Source organism: Pelodiscus sinensis, chromosome 1 (assembly GCF_049634645.1).
Source record: "Pelodiscus sinensis isolate JC-2024 chromosome 1, ASM4963464v1, whole genome shotgun sequence".
Taxonomy (NCBI): Eukaryota; Metazoa; Chordata; order Testudines; family Trionychidae; genus Pelodiscus; species Pelodiscus sinensis.
Window position 1 is genome coordinate 12572565 of NC_134711.1, and position 19542 is coordinate 12592106.

At 45.4% G+C, this 19542-nt stretch overlaps 1 protein-coding gene and 1 long non-coding RNA gene across 11 annotated transcripts in view; one reads left to right on the forward strand and one right to left on the reverse strand.

The window, feature by feature from the left end:
* The window catches only part of USP6NL (USP6 N-terminal like), a 239654-nt gene extending 227360 nt beyond the window's left edge, over positions 1-12294 (reverse strand). For 3 of the 10 annotated variants that reach the window (XM_006130656.4, XM_075907816.1, XM_075907942.1), the window contains exon 1: positions 2646-3021. The gene's annotated coding sequence lies outside the window, so the exon portion shown is untranslated. Of the gene's footprint in view, positions 1-1451; positions 1499-2575; positions 2603-2645; positions 3028-12201 lie in introns of those variants that run through there. The other 7 variants (XM_075907624.1, XM_006130651.4, XM_006130653.4 and 4 more) reach the window with 7 other exon arrangements.
* Positions 2840-11126, forward strand: LOC106732529 (uncharacterized). Its single transcript, XR_003090758.2, has 4 exons — positions 2840-2972; positions 9310-9391; positions 9700-9769; positions 10109-11126. It is a non-coding gene; the product is annotated as an uncharacterized LOC106732529 (long non-coding RNA).
* Positions 12295-19542: the final 7248 nt, after the last annotated feature.

A 19542-nucleotide genomic window follows, 5' to 3' on the forward strand; every position in this document is an offset into this window, starting at 1 on the left:
ACAGGATACGACATTCTAATTCTAGTCAGTTTGTTTCCATGCAATGCCAAACAAGAATTTCACAAAGCACAAGAGTACGAGATTCCTTTAAAATTATAATTAGAAATTCCACTCTAATGCTGTTCTGTGCATACTCAATTTTAGTACCATTTTAACTTAGATGCACAGAAGTTTTAAATAAAGAATGTGCATTTCAACTCATCAGGAAGCAGAGAGTCTGCAGGATCTTTGTTCTGTGGATTTCCCAATTATGTGTCATGTACTCACAGAGTTTATATACATAAAATCATGATAAAGTGATCTAAATGGAGCCTGCTAAGTACAAAAAAATTACTATGGGAAAAGTAAATTACACCAGAAGCCTAAACTGCTATTACCCTACAAAAGCCAACAGATTCGGAGCTTTCACAAGGGCACATCTGAAACTTTGACAGGCAGCAAGTGATCAAAATACAACATCTGAAATAATTAGTTTACAAGACACATAATGAAAGAGCAAAGAGACTGCTATTTTAAAGGCAATTTCAGTAAACTAAAATATTTTACACTTCATACAGTTTGCATCTGAAGCAACAATTTATAATCAGTAGCATTAAATAAAATATTTTTTAAAGTTTAAGAACTGGCAAGCACAGTCAACTCAGGGAGGTACCATTGAAGAGAAACTTAAAAGAAGTTCTTAATTTTGAATCTGTCATTAGAGTACGTCTACACAGCAGTGTTATTTCAGAATAACTGACATTCTGAAATAACAGTGCACGTCTACACTACAAGTCTTTATTTCGAAATAACATTGAGCTGGAGGACTTCTTACTCCTACTCACGGTAACCCTCATTTCACGGAGAGTAAGGGAATCCGAAGCTAGAATGTTCTTCCTTCAACTTCCTGCTGTGTAAACAGCGCCAAAAGCCAAATTAAGCTGTTTCGACTTAAGCTACGCAATTGACGTAGCTGAAGTTGTGTAACTTAATTTGACTTCAGCCCTGCTGTGAAGATGTACACTTACATATGGTCAAGAGAAATAGAACATAAAATTCATATTAACAAAAGTCCTACAGTTTAATGGGATAGGGTGGGTGAGGCAATCTTTTTTATTGAGTGTCACCTTTTATTGGTAGGAGAGACAAGCTTTTGAATTTACACAGAGTTCTTCTTCTGACCTGTTCCAATAAAAGATATTGCCTCTCTCACACCTTGTTACTCTAATATCTTGGGACCAACAGTTACAACACAGTATACTACTGTTTAATAATCTAAACTCACTGACTGAATCACTGACCGACCACAAATAAGGAAGCATAAAGTAGAAGCACAAATCAAATGCGCACAACACACCCTCTCTTTGAAAAGTCTCAAGGGATAGCTGTGTTAGTTGTTTTTAAAGTTACAGACTAGTAATCCTAAAGCACCTCAGTGACTAACAAAAATATGGCACAGCTGGAGTACCTACACTGTAAAAAAGTGTTCAGCAAATTGCTTCTAGCTCTCTGAAATGCTGATTGGTTCCTGGATTCTGTGTCTGTACAAAACAAAATTAGAGATTCTTCTAAAGCTGCTATTGCATATTAATTAACAGAATAGAGAAGTTTGGTGATGCACTAAGTAATTGTACAAGAGTTATCCTAAAAGATACTGTACAACACTAATCCTCTATTATACATTGTAAAGAAGGGATATAGTCTCATTCCATTAAACCATTAAAACTGAAGTCCAGCTAGTCCCTAGAAGTTGAGTTGCTATGCCGCTACTTGTTCCAAACCACAACTACTCAAAGAAAGCTGTTCTTGAGTTTTCATGAGCAACTGAATGGTTCATGAGATGGTAAGAGGAGGCAAAGCATTTTCTCCACATTTGAATCCAGCCCCAGCAAACAGTGAAATAAATTTTGTTTCAATCCAGTACCCTTCAGACAGGTTTCTATAAAAACCAAATCATTTGACACAGTTGAGACCAAGGACTGAAGATTATGAGCAGGACTCTGTCAGAACCTTGTTTAGTCAAGTTGCTATACAAGGCTTGGCTGCCTGGCATCTTCAGGAAAGTAACCCAGAGTTTTGATGGTATCCAGAATTATTCGAGACAGAAAGTTCACATTACTACACCAACTAGCCAGACCTCAATTACCCCAAACTCTCCCCACTCTCCAACACCAAAGAGCCCCCAGATTATCCGAGTATCCTCATTGCCACAATGGCAATAGCAACCAAACGCCTTCATCCCCCTGGCACCACTTCCCCAGGTGATGCTTCCCCAGACACTCCCCAATTATCTCGAACTCCCCATTCCCTGACACACCGCGCTCACCTGCACACACACACACAAAACCAGCTCCCTCCCCAACAGGGCGGAGACCCACACAGAGGCTCAGGAGAGGGGCCTGCGCCCCTTCCCTGGTCTGAAACTGGGAGTGCTACCCACTCGCTGAGTGGCAGGGGCCGACCCGCCTCCGAGGGGAGCCCCAGCGCTCTCCCCTTGTGGCGCTCGCAATGGGGGGCTCCGCCCTCCCACCCCACGGGCGCAGGGATCCGACCCAGAAGGGAAGAGTCCGCCGCGCCTCCCTAGGCTAGGACCCACCGGCGCGAGGCCGGAGCTGGGCGGCGGCCGGTCCCAGGGCGAGCGCGAAGGCCGGACGTCCCGTCCCTACCTTGTCTCGGCCTCCTGCTCCTGCCGGGGCTCCCTCCCCGCCGCGCTTCCCAGTGCAGTGCCGCGGCCGGCCGCAGCGGCCTCCAACCAGGAAGCGCCCCGGTGTGTGACACCTACTCGCCGCCGCTATGGAAACCCCCCCGCCCAGCCGGCCTGCGGCCAGAGCACCGCCCCACAGGGCGAGCCCGCGGTCGCCGCCATCTTGCGCTCACAACGAGGCGGAGGGGGGGGGTACGGCCCGCGGCCGCACGGGGCGAGCTCCCGCCTGCTGCCATCTTGGGCTCGCGACGAGGCGGAGGGGCGCGAGGTCGCTGCTGCCCGGCTCGGGGTAGGGAGCGGGTCGCTCTCCCTCAGTGCGAAGGCGAGGCCGGTCCCTGCGCGGGGCAGGGGATGTTGCCTTCAGGCGGGTGTCGGTCTCTGGGAAGGGGCCGGGCCCGCGTAGGTGTTAAGCAGGGGCCTGCAGTGTGATGCAGACACCGGGTGGCCTGGCAAGCCCTGGCAGGAGGGGGCGAGTGTGAGTGGGGCAAGGATACGCGCGGGAAAGGGGGGAGCTCAGCAGAGGCATCACTTTGTACCACGCAGACTCCTAGTTGTGGTGACTTGAGTTGGACAAGCCCCCGTCTTCGGAAAGCCCCCGAACCAGACCTTTTTTTAAAAAAAAAAACACAAAAAAGAATATCTTTGAAATACTTTACTGCTATTTGAAGTCTAAAGAGGACATGGAGCTTTTCTGCACAGCCAGAAAGGTTCGAAATGAACTTTAAAAAGAAAAGGGGGTGAGAAAACAGATTTTCCCATCATCGCTTTTCTTTCGGTGCTAGGATTTCAAGAAAAAAAAACCCAGCAAATATCACAAGATTCAGTAACTGCCTCCTAATTTTACAGAAAGAATAACAGGTTGTCCTTGGTTGCTTTTGGCAGAGCTACGGTAGATCCCCTATCTCAGCCACGCAGCTTTTTAGAGTTTGGCAAGTGAGGATTCGAGACCAATAGCATTTTATGCTGACTTTGTACAGCAATAAAATGACTCAAAGGCTAGTGGAGAATCAGATCTTAGTGTTTATGTGTCTTCTCTATTATCACCCTGTTCAGAGGGGGGGAAATCACAACATGGCTGTGATTTATGCTTTCAAATATTTCAGGACATAGTTATGATCAGGGCTTGACAAGTGGCAGCGGCCCCTCTCGCCAACTGCGTGGTTTAGCCACAGGCGAGTAGATTGCCCTGGTTATGATTGACTGGCATGTCAGCACCTCACAAATCCTGAGAGGTTTACAATGGCCTGTTCTGACTCCTTCTAATTTAAAGTCTTAAATGTCTTTTTCAAGATTTTAGAAGCTGTTTGAATATATAAACACATTACGTTTTCTTTAAGTTGGGGATATTTTCTGTCCCTAAATGGCTAGTTCCTTAAGATAAATGTCTTCCAAAGAAAGCTCTCTCCTTCACCTAAGCCATCTGCCCTCTACCTACAACACATTCAAACTACATGTCATCATTTTCTGGTTCCTACATGATCATTGGTTTCTGTTGTAATGTCACAACCGGAGTTGTGAAATTGTTTTAAAAGTGCAGTTTTCAGAGTTGCTGACGATGATATGCTTGTGTTAGCAATTACCTTACCATTCACAGGTAATGTTTCCACCAGAATTCCTTTTTTATTGCAGTGCTTAGATAGTCAGACCAACAATCAGTCTTATTTATACAGCATCAAAAACACATATGTGGTACTACAGAGGCAAAAAAGAGACAAGGGTCAGCTCTTCAACTGATGTCTCTACTGAAGACAATGGAACTGTACTGGTTTACATCAACGGATTATCTGGCCTATGATGCTAGCTTTTAAAGATTAGTCTGTCGGGTCATAGGAAGGCCTTATGGTCAGAAAAGGAGGCAGGGCTACTGGTTAGAGCCCAAGTCTGAGGACCCAAAGTCAAGGCACAGTCAGAAGTGAGGAATCGGAGCCAAAGGTCAGAATCAGAGTCAGAGTCTTAATGCAATAACCAAGAGTCGAGACAAAGTCAGACCCAGGAATTAGTGCTGAGGGTCAAAGAACCAAATTATCTGGAGTCAGAGTATGGGGGAGCAGTTGCAAGGCAAGAGCAAGGCTGGGTGCAGAGCTTGGTAGGAGGCAAAGACAGGGAGGCAGAGAGTCTACAGTCCAGCAGTCCCCAGACTTTGGAGCAAACCTTCCCTGGGGGGAACAGAGGAACTTTTGGGGAGCATGGCCACCCAACCCTGCTCTGACTCCAGATATGTTCCATCCCCATCTATAGCCACAGCCCTTGGCTCTCCCAGCCCAGCCACTATTCTACACTCAGCCATGGTCCCAACCCCAGCCCCACCCCCACCCCAAGCCTTGGCTCCACCCCAAATGCAGCTTCACTTCTGGCCTTGGACCCTGGTTCCCAGCCCCAATGCAACTCCAGCCCCAGGCTTTGGCTCCAACCACAGCCTTGCTCTCAGCCCCAACAATTGCCCAGCTCCTGACCACAACTTCCAGAGGGAAAGGAGTGCAGAAAAGCTATGGGGGTGGGGAGGTGAGAAGTAAAAATGTAGGGAATCACTGCCTTAGCCGATCAAGTGGTTCTGCTGAGGCCCAGTGGCACACATTGCTTCCCTGACTGGTTAGGCACAGCTGCAAGCCCTCATTCCTGACACAGTCCTAGATCTTACAGTGTTTTGGGCTCTCTCCATACCCTGACTGAGCATGGGCACTGAGAACTCTATACATCAGAACTTCATCTTATTTCCTTACTTAGACACAGTCCTGCAAGGGACTGAGTTCTTATATAACTCTGCTGTAATAATTAAAAACATGCTATACTCAAAAAACCAATACATCTGGCTGAAGTCTCTCTATAATAAAGTAACGTATTTAGGGATGCCAAGAATCCAGTTTTCTATCAGAACACCTGTTTGAAAAGGAACCCCTGGCAGCTGTGCACAGCAAAGTCCAATTGGCTACAGCAGCCAGCTCCCAGAAGTGGCTAGCATATTTCTCTGGCTCCTAGGCGGAGGAACTGCTAGGAGACCTCCATGCACTTCCCCTGCCTTGTAGGTGCTATCCCAAGCACCAGCTCCACAGCTCTCTTGGGCCAGGAACCATGGCTAATGGGAGCTACAGGGGTGGTTCCTGCACGAGGATAGTGTACAGAGCCCCCGTGGTAACCCCTGTGCCTATGAGCCACAGGGATATGTTGCCACTTCCTAGGAGCTTCGAGAGGTCAGTGCCACCCAGATCCCACACCCCAAATTGCTTCCTACAGCCTAACTCAGAACCCCCTCCTGCACTCAAACTCTCTCCTGGAGCTTGCATGCCAACCCCCTATCCCAGTGCAGAGCCCTCTCCTGCACCTCAAACCTTTAACCTCAGCCTGGAGCCTGAGCCCTAGCTGAAGCCCTCACCTCCCTATACCCTGGCTCCAGCCCGGAGCCTCCCTCCCTAGACTTAAAACTCCTTGTCCCCAACCCCATCTGAGAACCCATACCTCCAGTTGGAGCCTCACTGCCTCCTCAACTTCCCAGCCCCAGCCCAGTGACAAAGAGTGAGGGTTGGGGAGAGCAAGCAATGGAGGAAGGAGAGAACTGAGTGTGCGGGGCATGGGACTTCAGCACAGGGGCAGTGCAAGGGTGTTCTGCTGCTTCAGTCAGGAAGTTAGCAACTCAAAACATTCTACCAGATGCAAGACAAACGCCAAAATGTATAATATGACTGTATAATCTTATATGCACTAGGGATATAAAATCCCATTTAATCAGTTAACCAGTTAAACAATACATACGGTAGGTTTAAGCAGTGAACCTATTAAGCGGGATCCTGAGTGGAGGACCACTCCAGCCCCACTGGAGCAGTCTCCACCCCACAAGCTGCCAGCTGCCACCCCAGCATGCAGTGCAGTGGGCTCAGTGGAGCTGGAGCAGCCCTCCACTCACGGCAGTTGCGGGGCTGCTCCTGGATGCCGTTAACCATTATCCAGTAGGCTCACCTAGTAAGGATAACCAGCTACCCATTCACATCCCTATTAGGCAACTATTTCTCAGTATGCGGTGCTCTTTACTTTTGTGCTGTCGTGGAGTCTTTAAAACCAAACCTTTCACTCTTTTCAATAAAACAGATTTTAAAACAAATTATGAAACCATTATGTGTGCAGAACCATCCAAAATAACCATGACATCTTATTTTTGTAACCTTGGCTATCAGCAGATTATCTGTAGAACTTTTCATCATTGTATCTGTGGGCTTCCCAGGTAAACTGGGTTGATATTGTAAAGGCATCATGGTGTCTTTTGTTCTTCTCCTATCTAGGGTTATTAGAGGCCTTGCTCTGGGGTATAATTTGTGTATTCTTGCTATTCTGTTTATGGTGGCATTAAATGGAAAGTCTTCCAATGTGTCTTGAAGATGATCAGACTTTGAATGAGCCTCATCTCTTTCATTCAGTAGCTCATTTCACGACTGAAGTCTTTTGACCATGCACATCTTATTTTATACTCGTAGGTGATGTATCCTGGGCTTTGACAAAAGTGTTTGTGTGTCACAGATCACAGAATCAGAATCCTAGAACTGGAAGGGACCTCAAAAGGTCATCGAGTCCAGTCCCCTGCCCTCACAGCAGGACCAAGCACTGTCTATGGAAATGGATTCACTGAGGTCGTTAGGTTCAAACACATCAATAGCTTGGAAAGCCAGGACCAAGTTCTCAAATTGGTAGCAATATAAGACGGAACCAAATGGAAGTATCAGAGCATAAAAGTAACGTGCTGACAGTAGCCTATTCCACTGAGCAAGTCCATGATGCAAGGTGCAACCCAGACAAAAACACATTCCCAACCCTGAAAAGCATAGCTGTGACATTATAGAATGATGCATTCTGGAGCTTCAGATGCCTGCATAGCAGTAGGCATTTGTTGGACTTAACTTTAAAAGTTTTTGGTTTGGTTAGGTTTGCAAGGCTGCCAGTGAGTGGGCTAGGGATGGGGTACAGGATCTGGGTGGGAGGTGGAATGCAGGATGCAAGGTGTGGGTGGGAGGCAGGATGCAGAAGCAGGCTGGGAGCAGGAGCAAGAGCAAGGGAGGGTGCAGTGTGTGGTCAGGAGGAAGAGTACAGAAGCAACGATGGAGGCAGGAGCAGGGTGGGAGTAGGTGTCTGGCCAGAGGTGAGGTGCAGGAGCAAGGGACAGTTCAGGAGGAGGCTTGGGGTAAGGTATCTGCCCAAGGGGGAGTGTGCTGGAACAAGTGAAGGTGTAGGAGCTAGCTGAGGGTGTAGGAACTTGGGAGGGGAGTGAGGGAGGGAGATTGAGGTGCAGGGGTCTGGGCATGAGGGGGGATGCTTACCTGGCTTTACTCCCCCATTGCTCCCATTGGCCAGGCAATAGGAGCATTGGGGAAAGCCTCCATACAGTACATCACCGCACTGCAGTTCCCTCAGCAGGGTAAGGGTAGCTAAGTCCCACCCTTCTCCCCACACAGAGGGGAGCCTATGGTGGCTGGAGCTTCCCTGCTCAGAGGACTGGGTGAAGAAACCCCAACCTTCCTCGCCAGACCCATCTCGCAGAGAGAAGCAGAGCAAGTGGCTCCATGCTCAGTGAGCCAGGTCTGGCAGGGAAGGTGGGTTTTGGTTAGATTGGTTGTTTGTTTGGTTATTGGGTATTTTTTAGAGGAGATGCCCAGGGCATTAATAAGATGCTTAGTACAAACAGCCAGAGGTGGGAGGGGCAAGGAGCTGGAGGCAGGCAGCCCTACAATGTGACTTTGCAGAAGGCTCTCTTCTTCACGTACTTCAGTCAATATTTCCTCTTGAACTTGGCTCGCTCCCTGGGCTCAATCAGGTTCCTCTTCTGCAGGCTCCTGAACCAGTCGTGCAGGATGCTGCCCTTGGGCTTCAATGTCCGCAGGGACTCGGCCATCTCCATGCTCAACTGCACCTGCATATCGGGCTCTTCGTACCTGAGCTGGCCTAGCCACTGGGGCTTGGTGGCCTCGGCCCATCTCTTTGCCAGCCGTGCCCGGTGCCTGCACAGCAGTTCAGCCTCCTGCCACTTCACCTGCAGCTGGATGGCACAGAGCCAGAAAGCTCCTGGCACCAGCACCGCATGGCCGTCTCACCCAGCCGCTGGGCCTCCAGGACTTTGGCTTCCTTCTCCCTCATGCATTGCTGCTCCATTTTCTTCTCGAGCAGAAAGAAGGTTGAGGCTTTCTTCACATACCTCCTCCGTGCCCTCCGAGCAGGAAGCTGGAGCTGGTGATGCAGCCTTGTGGGTGCACAGTGACCATGAGGCTGCAGCGGCAGCACAGGCTCCCCGCTGCCGGGGGAGCTTAAGTCGCAGACCGCTTGGGAGGCAGCCACGGACCACATTTTGAGAACCACTGGCTTTGAAGAACCAGTCAGTATCTAAACAAATGAAAGCATAGATCTTTCATTAGGCCTGAAATTAAATACTTACTGTTCAGCCTTGGAGGCTTGTCAGTTTTAAAAACTACACTAACCATTGTAAAGGATATCTTTGAAATGTGTTTGATATTAAATCATTAAGGCAGTAGGAATAATAAGTGCTAGGCAGCAATTCCAGTGTCATGGAATAATGCATGTCAATACTATGTAAAGTTAAATGTACTCAACTTTGAACTACTGCCTTTGAAAATTATTTGTGTGTGTTTCAGGTGGTACTTTTATAACCTCACTTGCCTGATTCTTCAGTCCTAATGCATGCAAGACTCCCAAGGATATTAAGGAAAGCTTAGAGTAAGTCAAGACTGCAAACTCCTGTTGATAGTATTTTGGATGCATACAAACCATAGGATCATCCCTTGGCAATAAATCCAGTGAATGTATTGGGAATTGCAGCAGAGCAAAAGCATTTTGTGAGAAGGGATGGAACTAGGAATCTGAGTTGGAGTGTTTGCCCTTTTCCACATTCAGGCTTTAGTACTGAATTGCAGTCCTCTTATTTTTCTGGCTGCCTAAATCTTATTTTCTTTTCCCTTTTGGTTCCAATTGTTCATTTGGTCTCCTATAGCTCCATTGTCAGCTGACTTCTTTTGTTTTCTTAGGTTGAGCTCAGTTGATTGAGGCCTCCGCTTCTGCTCCTGCCGGCTGCTGTCTTCCTAATCGGTTTTGAAGGTATGTAGTGCTTCCTGTCACTGCCTGATAAAATGGGCTGCTTCTGTCAAGACAAATTTTCTCTATCTCTCTGCTTCCCTCTCCTCTCTCATATTTTCTGTCTGCTCTCCCATTTTCTTGCCTTTCTCCATTAACCTCCTCCTGTCTCTTTCTCCCCTCTGTTATCTATTTCACATCCTCATTGTTTCTCTGTCCCTTTCTCTCTCTACTTATTTAATTTTGATTGAGCCTTCAGTACATTTGCAGAGACGATAAAATGTATCCACAGAAAAACTGAATAAATGAATATAACACAACCCTACTTTTTCACGTATTCCCATGATATCCATTGCCTTTCAGGAAAATTAAAAACTACTGTACACAGATACTAAAAAATATGTTACCTGTCTGCAAATGGAAACTGCAAGCAATGAATGCTGCACTAGAGCTTTCTCCACTACTCTAAGGGCATGCCTACTCTGGGGAGTATTTCGAAATAACAAGGTGAGCATCCCCACTCCCAAGCCCACAATTGCAAAGTAATGGGCTTGTTATTTAGAAATAATAACTCCTGCTTGTGAAGAAAAAGAAGCTTATTTTGAAATAGTTATTTTGGGAGTTATTATTCTGAAATAACTTATTTAGAAATAACTCCCCAGGGGAGACATGCCCAAAGAGGCCAAGAGCCTAATTCATCTCTTTAACAGTATGCTGATGCTTAAGTGCTGTCCTGATTCAAAATGTTTTCCTGAATTGGGGTATTATCTTAGAATTACCTGACCTGATCCTGTTCCCAAAGCAAAGTGAGCAAGGAGGCAATCAAAGAGAAAAAAGAGGCCATAATCAGATGGTGTAATTACACCCAAGGAGAAGAAGGGGGGTGTGATGGAACAGGAACAAAACCAATTAAATTGTAATAAGATAAAGCAGAGGGTTATTGATGGTGATGCAGAAAAAGGGAAGATGCAAGTTTTGCATACCCATTTGCGTTTTCAAGGCTAACAATTGGAAAAAAAATATTTTGTAAGCTGTGCAGATCTGATAAGGAGCCATTATGAGCCTATAAACCTAGAATATCAGGATGCCATTTTTATGGAGTCACTTTTCAGAACACAACTGCATATAAAGCTAAAGTTTATTTATGCCATTCATCCATTGCACAAAAAATTACTGAAGTGATTTTCCTCACATTTAGCAGAAAAATTCACTTCTAGACTAACAGTAAGAGTGGCAAGTTTTAATGCCAAGAAAGAATTTTCCGTAAAGTTATAAGCAAATGAAAACAGGAGGCTGTAATGGAAAATTGTAGGTACCCTGAGCTATAGGGTTTGTTACTTCAAAAGCTATAATTACATGTCTAATGTAGTGCAAAAGTTAATCTTCAGTATCTTTTCCATTTGCTGCTGAGACAAGCAGACAGGCATATACAGAAGTGTAATGGATTCTGATGGATAAGGAACATATTCAATTCACCCAGGTAAAGCTCCTTGTGGGATGTCAGAATATATTTGTTCAAGAGTGTTATGTTCGCAGACTTTTTCCTGACTCTTCTTTTTGCATATATCTAAATAAAATGTACACCCACACTACCTTTTTAAAATTTACAGACTACAGAATAATATTAGAAATGGCTCGACTCTTCTATTCAAACACAAGCGGTGCAAACAGAATTCACTAAAAAATTCTAATTTATACATCTGTATTCTCTACAACCCTAGTCCTAATCTTCAGCTGAGGAATGCTCAGCCAAATGCGGGATGGAAGTACAAAGGTGGCTTTAAAACACATCTTTCCCTGTCAGGGACCACTATGTGTCAGACCAATCTCCAATGCAAATTAAAGCAGACTAACTGTCCCCTAATGTGCCATTACCACAGCATAACTTGCCAGGAAAAATGGAAGCTCTAGCTATGGCCCCTATGCCCCTCACAGAGTGCAGCTGGAATAGTAGCCATGATTACAGTAACTGTATACCATCAGAGGATTCCCCTACATCTGACCACAAAGCCAGCTTTAAGGCAGCTTTGCAGCATTGGAGCATTGCAAAGCTATGATAGCAGAAGCTATTTGGCCTACCCAACTATGGAGTATAAACACTTTTTATCACCTCACAAAAGTCATTAAGCAATTAGAAGTTTTGTGAAAGCCAAGACAACAAATATAGTTTTCAGTCATTCTAGATCCCTATTTATGCAAGTAACTTACTATTATCACTAGCATGCTCTTTTTTCCTTCTCCAAACTGAAAATATATTCAGGGTTCAATCTGACTGTATTTCAGATCAATCAAAAACAGGAAGTATCAATTTTCTTAAATACCAGGGGGGAAAGTGAATTTGTGCAGGGGCATATATACCAGGAGATATATGAGCTAGTCAGCTTAAAATGTTGTTTTGCCCTGACTTGACAAGGCTGAATGTCTTGGGCAACATATCATCTCTTTTAATATACTACCTGGAATGTGATGGTGTTTGAAAATGCTTCCAAAATGCAGTTTATCTTGAGGGTTGACACCTTAATAGAAATTATGCCATCTCTTTGGGAACTCTGTTAAAAAGCAAAAATTAATAAAGGTTACAGTTGATTCAGGGGAGAGACAGATGGTGAGAGGTAGTGAATCAACTTGTCATAGATTTTGAGCAGTACTTAAAAAAATTATGTGCCCAGCATAGGAAAGCTTTCTCTAAACAGACCTGGCATGACAAAGCCACTGGAATTGGGGAACTAACTTGGGGGAAATTACAGGGCTTTTGTCCTTTGCATCAACAGCTTTCATAAGAGGTTCCTTCTCTCATTCGTCACCGTCAGCATGATTTAAAGTTATGCACTTAAGACTCAAATAAGCTTCTTTGCAAACACTGTCAATTATAGAGCGATTACATGTAAGCTTAATTATGTTATATTGCATTTGAAATCATTCAAAATTGCATTTGAAATCATCCAAAAATTAGAGGACTGGAGGCACAAGTGTTGACCCTACACTCGATCAGAGAGGATGAAGACTACCTCGATAGAAGGCAGCATTTAATCCTGCAAGCAAGGCAGGAAGAGCCAGAGAGGGCAGTACAGGACGAGGAAGAAAACTGGAACCATGTAACTTCTAGAAGGAAAAACAGGCCAGCACAGGAATTCCCCCATTCCTACAGAGGTAAGTAATCGCTTTCAGGCTCTCTCCACAGGCTCTGCGATGGTGAATGCTTTGGAAGGGACCTCACAAGGAAGAAATAGGAAGGGAACCACTTCTAATGGAAGGCATGGGATGCATCATCCTAGGAATGGGGTTTCCATGACCACCACCTCCAAAAGAAGAAGGCGGGTGGTGGTGGTCGGGGACTCCCTTCTAGGAGGGACTGAGCCATCCATATGCCATCCGGACCTGGAATCTCGAGAGGTGTGCTGGTTACCAGGAACTCGAATTCAGGATGTGACTGAGAGTCTTACAAAACTGATCAAACCTTCCTGCTTCTCCATGTGGGAACTAACTCTCCTTCGCTACCCCTTCCTACTTCTCCATGTGGGAACTAACGATACGGCCAAGAATGACCTTGAGTGGGTGGGTTACTGCAGATTACGTAGAGTTGGGAAGAGGATCAAAGAATTCGGAGCACAAGTGGTGTTCTCGTCCATCCTCCCTGTTGGAGGGAAAGGACTGGGTAGGGATCATCAAATTGAGGAAGTAAATGCGTGGTTGTGCAGGTGGTGTCAGAGAGAGGGCTTTGGTTTCTTCGACCATGGGACTCTATTCCAGGCACAAGGATTGTTAGGAAGAAATGGGATCCACCTAACAAAGGGAGGAAGGAGCATCTTCACGGGCAGGCTTGCAAACCTAGTGAGGAGGGCTTTAAACTAGGTTCGTTGGGGGACAGTGACCAAAACCCTGAGAGGAATGGGGAAGTCGGATACCGGGAAGAAATGCAAAGAGGAACATGCAACAAAGGAGGACCCCTGATTCAAATGGAAGGGTAGGGCGATCAACTGGTTATCTAAGGTTTTTGTACACCAGTGCGAGAAGCCTGGGTAACAAACAGGAAGAATTGGAGGCCCTGAACCAGTCCAAGAACTACAATTTGATTGGGATAACAGAGACTTGGTGGGATGACTCGCATGACTGGAGTGCTGTCATGGAAGGGTATAAACTGTTCAGGAAGAACAGGCAGGGGAGAAAAGGAGGAGGAGTTGCACTGTATGTAAGAGAGCCCTATGATTGCTCAGAACTGCAGTATATAGAGGGAGAAAAGCCTGTTGAGAGTCTGTGGGTCGAGTTTAGAGGTATAAGCAACAGCAGTGATGTTGTGGTTGGTGTCTGCTACAGGCCGCCGAATCAGGTGGATGAGGTAGATGAGGCATTCTTTGGACAACTGAGAGAAGTTTCCAGATTGCAGGCCTTGGTTCTCATGAGGGACTTAAATCACCCTGACATCTGTTGGGAGACCAATATAGCAATACACAGACAATCCAGGAAGTTCTTGGAGAATGTTGGGGATAACTTCTTGGTACAAGTGCTGAAGGAACCAACCAGGGGCCGTGCGCAGCTTGACCTGCTGCTCACAAACAGGGAGGAACTAATAGGGGAAGTAGAGGTGGGTGGGAAGCAGTGATCACAAGATGGTAGATTTCAGAATCCTGACCAAAGGAAGAAAAGAGAGTAGTAAAATACACACCTTGGACTTCAGAAAAGCAGACTTCGACTCCTTCAGAGATCTGATGGGCAGAATCCCCTGGGATGCTAACATGAAGGGGGAAAGAGCCCAGGAGAGCTGGCAGTATTTTAAAAAAAGCCTTATTGAAGTCACAGAAAGGGTGTGTCTAGACTACTGAGTTTTGTCGACAAAAGTGGACTTTTGTCGACAAAACTATACCAGCGTCTACACTACCGCTGAGTTCTGTCAACATAACGTCGACAGAACTCAGCAGTTTTGTCGACACTGGTATACCTCATTTTACGAGGCATAACACCTTCTGTCGACAGAGTTCTGTCGACAGAAGGTGTTATTGCCTGTAGGGTTGTGTCTAGACTACAGGGTTCTGTCGACAAAGCAACTTGCTTTGTCGACAGAACTCAATGTGTCTGGACGCTCTTTGTCGACAGAAGTTTTGTCGACAGATACTGTCGACAAAACTTCTGTCGACAAAACCCGGTAGTCTAGACGTACCCAAAGAAACCATTCCAACGAGTAGCAAGAGAAGCAAATATGGTAGGAGACCGGATTGGCTTACCAGGGAAGTCCTTAGTGAACTTAAGCACAAAAAGGGAGCTTACAAAAAGTGGAAACTTGGACAGATGACTAGGGAGGGGTATAAATGTATAGCTCTAGAATGCAGGGGAGTTATCAGGAAGGCGAAAGCACAATTGGAATTGTGACTCGCAAGGGATGTGAAGGATAACAAGAAGGCTACGTCTACACTGGCCCCTCTTCCGGAAGGGGCATGTAAATTTCACGAGTCGTCGTAGGGAAATCCGCGGGGGATTTAAATATCCCCCGCGGCATTTAAATAAAAATGTCCGCCGCTTTTTTCCGGCTTTTAAAAAAGCCGGAAAAGAGCGTCTAGACTGGCCCCGATCCTCCGGAAAAAGTGCCCTTTTCCGGAGGGTCTTATTCCTATTCCTTTAAAGTAGGAATAAGACCCTCCGGAAAAGGGCACTTTTTCCGGAGGATCGGGGCCAGTCTAGACGCTCTTTTCCGGCTTTTTTAAAAGCCGGAAAAAAGCGGCGGACATTTTTATTTAAATGCCGCGGGGGATATTTAAATCCCCCGCGGATTTCCCTACGACGACTCGTGAAATTTACATGCCCCTTCCGGAAGAGGGGCCAGTGTAGACGTAGCCCCCGGGTTTCTACAGGCATATTAGCAAGAAGAAGGTGATCAGAGAGGGTGTGGGGCCCCTACTGGATGAGGGCAGTAACCTATTGACAGATGATGTGGGGACAGCTGAAATACTTAATGCTTTCTTTGCCTCTGTCTTCATGGACAAGGTCAGCTCCCAGACTAATGAGCTAAGTGATGCAATATGGGACGAAGGTGGACAGGCCTTGGTGGGAAAAGAACAGGTTAGGAACTATTTAAAAAAGCTAAATGTACATAAATCCATAGGTCCGGCCTTAATACATCTGAGGGTACTGAGGGAGTTGGCAAATGTCACTGAGGAGCCTTTGGCCATTATCTTTGAAAAGTCATGGAGATGGGGAGCGATCCCGGATAATTGGAAAAAGGCAAATGTAGTGCCCATCTTTAAGAAAGGGAAGAAGGATGATCCAGGGAACTATAGGCAGGTCAGTCTTACCTCAGTCCCTGGAAAAATCATGGAAGGGATCCTCAAGGAATCCATTTTGAAGCACTTAGAAGAGGGGAAAGTGATCAGGAATAGTCAGCATGGATTCACAAAGGGCAAGTCATGCCTGACCAATCTGATTAGCTTCTATGATGAGGTAACTGGCTCCGTGGATATGGTAAAGTCAGTGGATGTGATATACCTTGACTTTAGCAAGGCTTTTGATACAGTCTCCCACAATATTCTTGCCAGCAAGTTAAGGGAATGTGGATTGGATAAATGGGCGGTAAGATGGATAGAAAGCTGGCTGGAAGGTCTGGCCCAGGGGGTAGTGATCAACAGCTGAATGTCAGGATCGAGGTCGGTTTCTAGCAGAGTGCCCCAAGGTTCGTTTCTGGGACCAGTTTTGTTCAACATCTTTATTAATGACCTGCATGAGGGGATGGATTGCACCCTCAGCAAGTTTGCAGATGACACTAAGCTAGGGGGAGAGGTAGATACGCTGAAGGGCAGGGATAGAGTCCAGAGTGACTTAGACAAATTGGAGGATTGGGCCACAAGAAATCTGATGAGGTTCAACAAGGACAAGTATAGAGTCCTGCACTTGGGATGGAAGAATCCCAAACATTGTTACAGGCTGGGGACTGAAGGGTATGCATGTGTTCATTTTAAACAAAATGTGGTTTGGAAAGTAGGTATGCATAAAGAAGCATTCTGTGGCTCACCACCCTAGGAACAGCCTAAAAAAGGCCAAGGGGAGGGGGGGTGAACTCAACATGTGGAGTGGAAAAGTACAAGCATGTCACAAACAAAGCCATATATGGAAAGGTTGAATGGGATTGGTTTAGAAGTTTGTGTTATGTAACCTGTTATGTAACTGCCATGTGCTATAAAACAGCAAGGGGAGGGGCTCCTTGCTCGAGGGGCTCTGGCTGATTTTAGTACCAGGGGCTCTCCCTTTGTGCACATTGAATAAAGTCTTGTTGAATTGAATTGAATTGAATTGAATTGAATTGAATTGAATTGAATTGAATTGAATTGAATTGAATTGAATTGAAGTATCAAAGATGCCCAGCACCTGACTCTCTGGGAACCACAAAATCCCAACATGACCAACTGTCTCAGTAGCAGTTCTGCAGAAAAGGACCTGGGGATTACAGTGGATAAGAAGCTGGATATTAGTCAACAGTGTGCCCTTGCAGCCAAGAAGGCTAATGGCATATTAGGATGCATTAAGAGGAGCATTGCCAGTAGATCCAGAGGTGTGATTATTCCTCTTTATTCCGCAGTGGTGAGGCCACATCTGGAGTATTGTGTCCAGTTCTGGGTCCCCAATTACAGGAAGGATGTGGATGCATTGGAGAGGGTCCAGTGGAGGGTGACCAAAATGATTAGGGGGTTGGAGCATATGACCTACGAGGAGAGGCTGAGGGAGTTGGGTCTATTTAGTCTGCAAAAGAGAAGAGTGAGGGGGGATTTTATAGCAGCCTTAAACTTCCTTAAGGAAGGTTCCAAACAGGCTAGAGAAAGGCTGTTCACAGTAGTGATGGATGGCAGAACAAGGAACAATGATCTCAAGTTGTGGTGGGAGAGGTCCAGGTTGAATATTAGGAAAAACTATTTCACTAGCAGGGTGGTGAAGCACTGGAATGGGAAGTAGGGAAGTAGTGGAGTCTCCATCCCTAGAAGTGTTTAAGTCTCGGCTTGACAAAGCCCTGGCTGGGTTGATTTAATTGGGATTGGCCCTGCTTTGGGCAGGACTTGATGACCTTCTGAGGTCTCTTCCAGCTCTATGGGTCTATGATTCTATTCCATGTGAAAATTAAAAGAATACTGGGTTGCAAAAAGAATGCACAAATGAAATTATATGAAAATATATAAAAATAATCCAGGATGCAGGGAAAGGCCACATGTTGAGTGTAGAACAGTTTTCTTTAAAATGCCTATCTTCAAGGACTATGATGGCTGATGGGAGGGAAAATAGATGACAGGAACTTTTACCCTTTGAGTTATTAATTTGAATCTGTCTCAGGTCTGTTACCATCTGTCTCTATTCTTTACAGAATGAGCTGGTGGTCCCTAAGCACGTGCTAACTTCATAGAACAAAAGCAGTGGTCTGATCAGCAACATTGTGGGTTGAATGGGCATCAGAACTAAAGACCGATGATTCCAGTTTGGGGCTGGAGTGGGAGGCTAGCACTGCCACTGCTGAGCTCTACTCGCTTTATGGCCAGGCAGTTGACTTCCATTCCTAGGTGGTGAGTGCTTTACAAGCACAGCATTTACTATTTGAAAATTTGCAGTGAGGGAATCTAAACAATTAAAGACTATTTTGACTGATCCTTCATTTTCACTGTAATTCCGATTGACATGGTGAGTCAAATTTAGCCTCAGTATAAGTGGACATGACTGCAGTGGAATTGAACCTTCTTAAAGCCAGAATTAATTTGGCCCAGTTATACTAACCTACAGTTCTGTCAATTTTTGTGCCTGAAATTACAAATTAGGAAGCAGACCAAGGATTGCATGTTGAGGTTTGGATTGCATGTTTAGGGTTTAGGCTTTAGGTCAGAGTTTGGGATTGAGGCTAACCAATGAGGTTCAACAGAATCAGAAGTTTTTGAGTTGTTCTTATGATATTTCCACCAACTTGCGTCACATCAAAATGGAATCCACAAAACAGGTCCCTTCTGGTTTTGGATTCAACCCAAGAGCTACTGTGAGGTGGTTTTCAAGACACATCAGTCCCTGTAAAGTTCACTGAGGTGGGCTTAGTTGGATTTTAGATTCCAGTGCAGGCTTTTCCCTAGTTTTAGAAGCTGCAAAAGGGTTATCTGGATTTTACATCCAGTCACAGGTCTGCAGCAGCTTGGATCTAAGGTTTCACTTGGGCCTAAGGTAGAGGCCATTTTTATCCCTATCAAAAAGGGGACGAATGTTTTGATCTGCTGTTGTGGCCTGGACCTGTCCGATCAGAGGAGTATTATTTATAGTAGATGTTTTCTAACCAAAGAAACAAATACCTTAAACACTAAATCTATACCAGTAGCTGCCAGGTGGTAGTGAATTGCTAGATTCCATCAGCAAAACAGAGGAAGGAAATGTTTTAAAGCAAGATTGTTATTTTTCTCTTGTTCTTATTGTGAAACCTTTCTGAAAGAAACTCTTAAAAACCTGGAACCTCTTCTAGGGGCACGAATAGAACCATACACATGGGAAACTCACAAGAAAGCAGTTAAAAACAAGGGAAATGTATAGTAGCAAATCACTGAAATAAAATACCCATGGCTGAGTTTCTAGTTTGGGTGCACATGAAGTGAAAGACATTGAAGAATAAAAGGAAAAATAATTCCCTTAAAATAATAATTATTCCCTTAAAATAAATGGTGTTGGTTTCCCCTTTAATTGTCACAGAATTAAAGATGGCAGCTGGATTCTTCACTCTCAACAGGAAATAAGACTGAAAGCTGGAAAGGAGATAAGATAAGCAATTGTGTATTCACCTCACTGGGTTTATAAGGCTT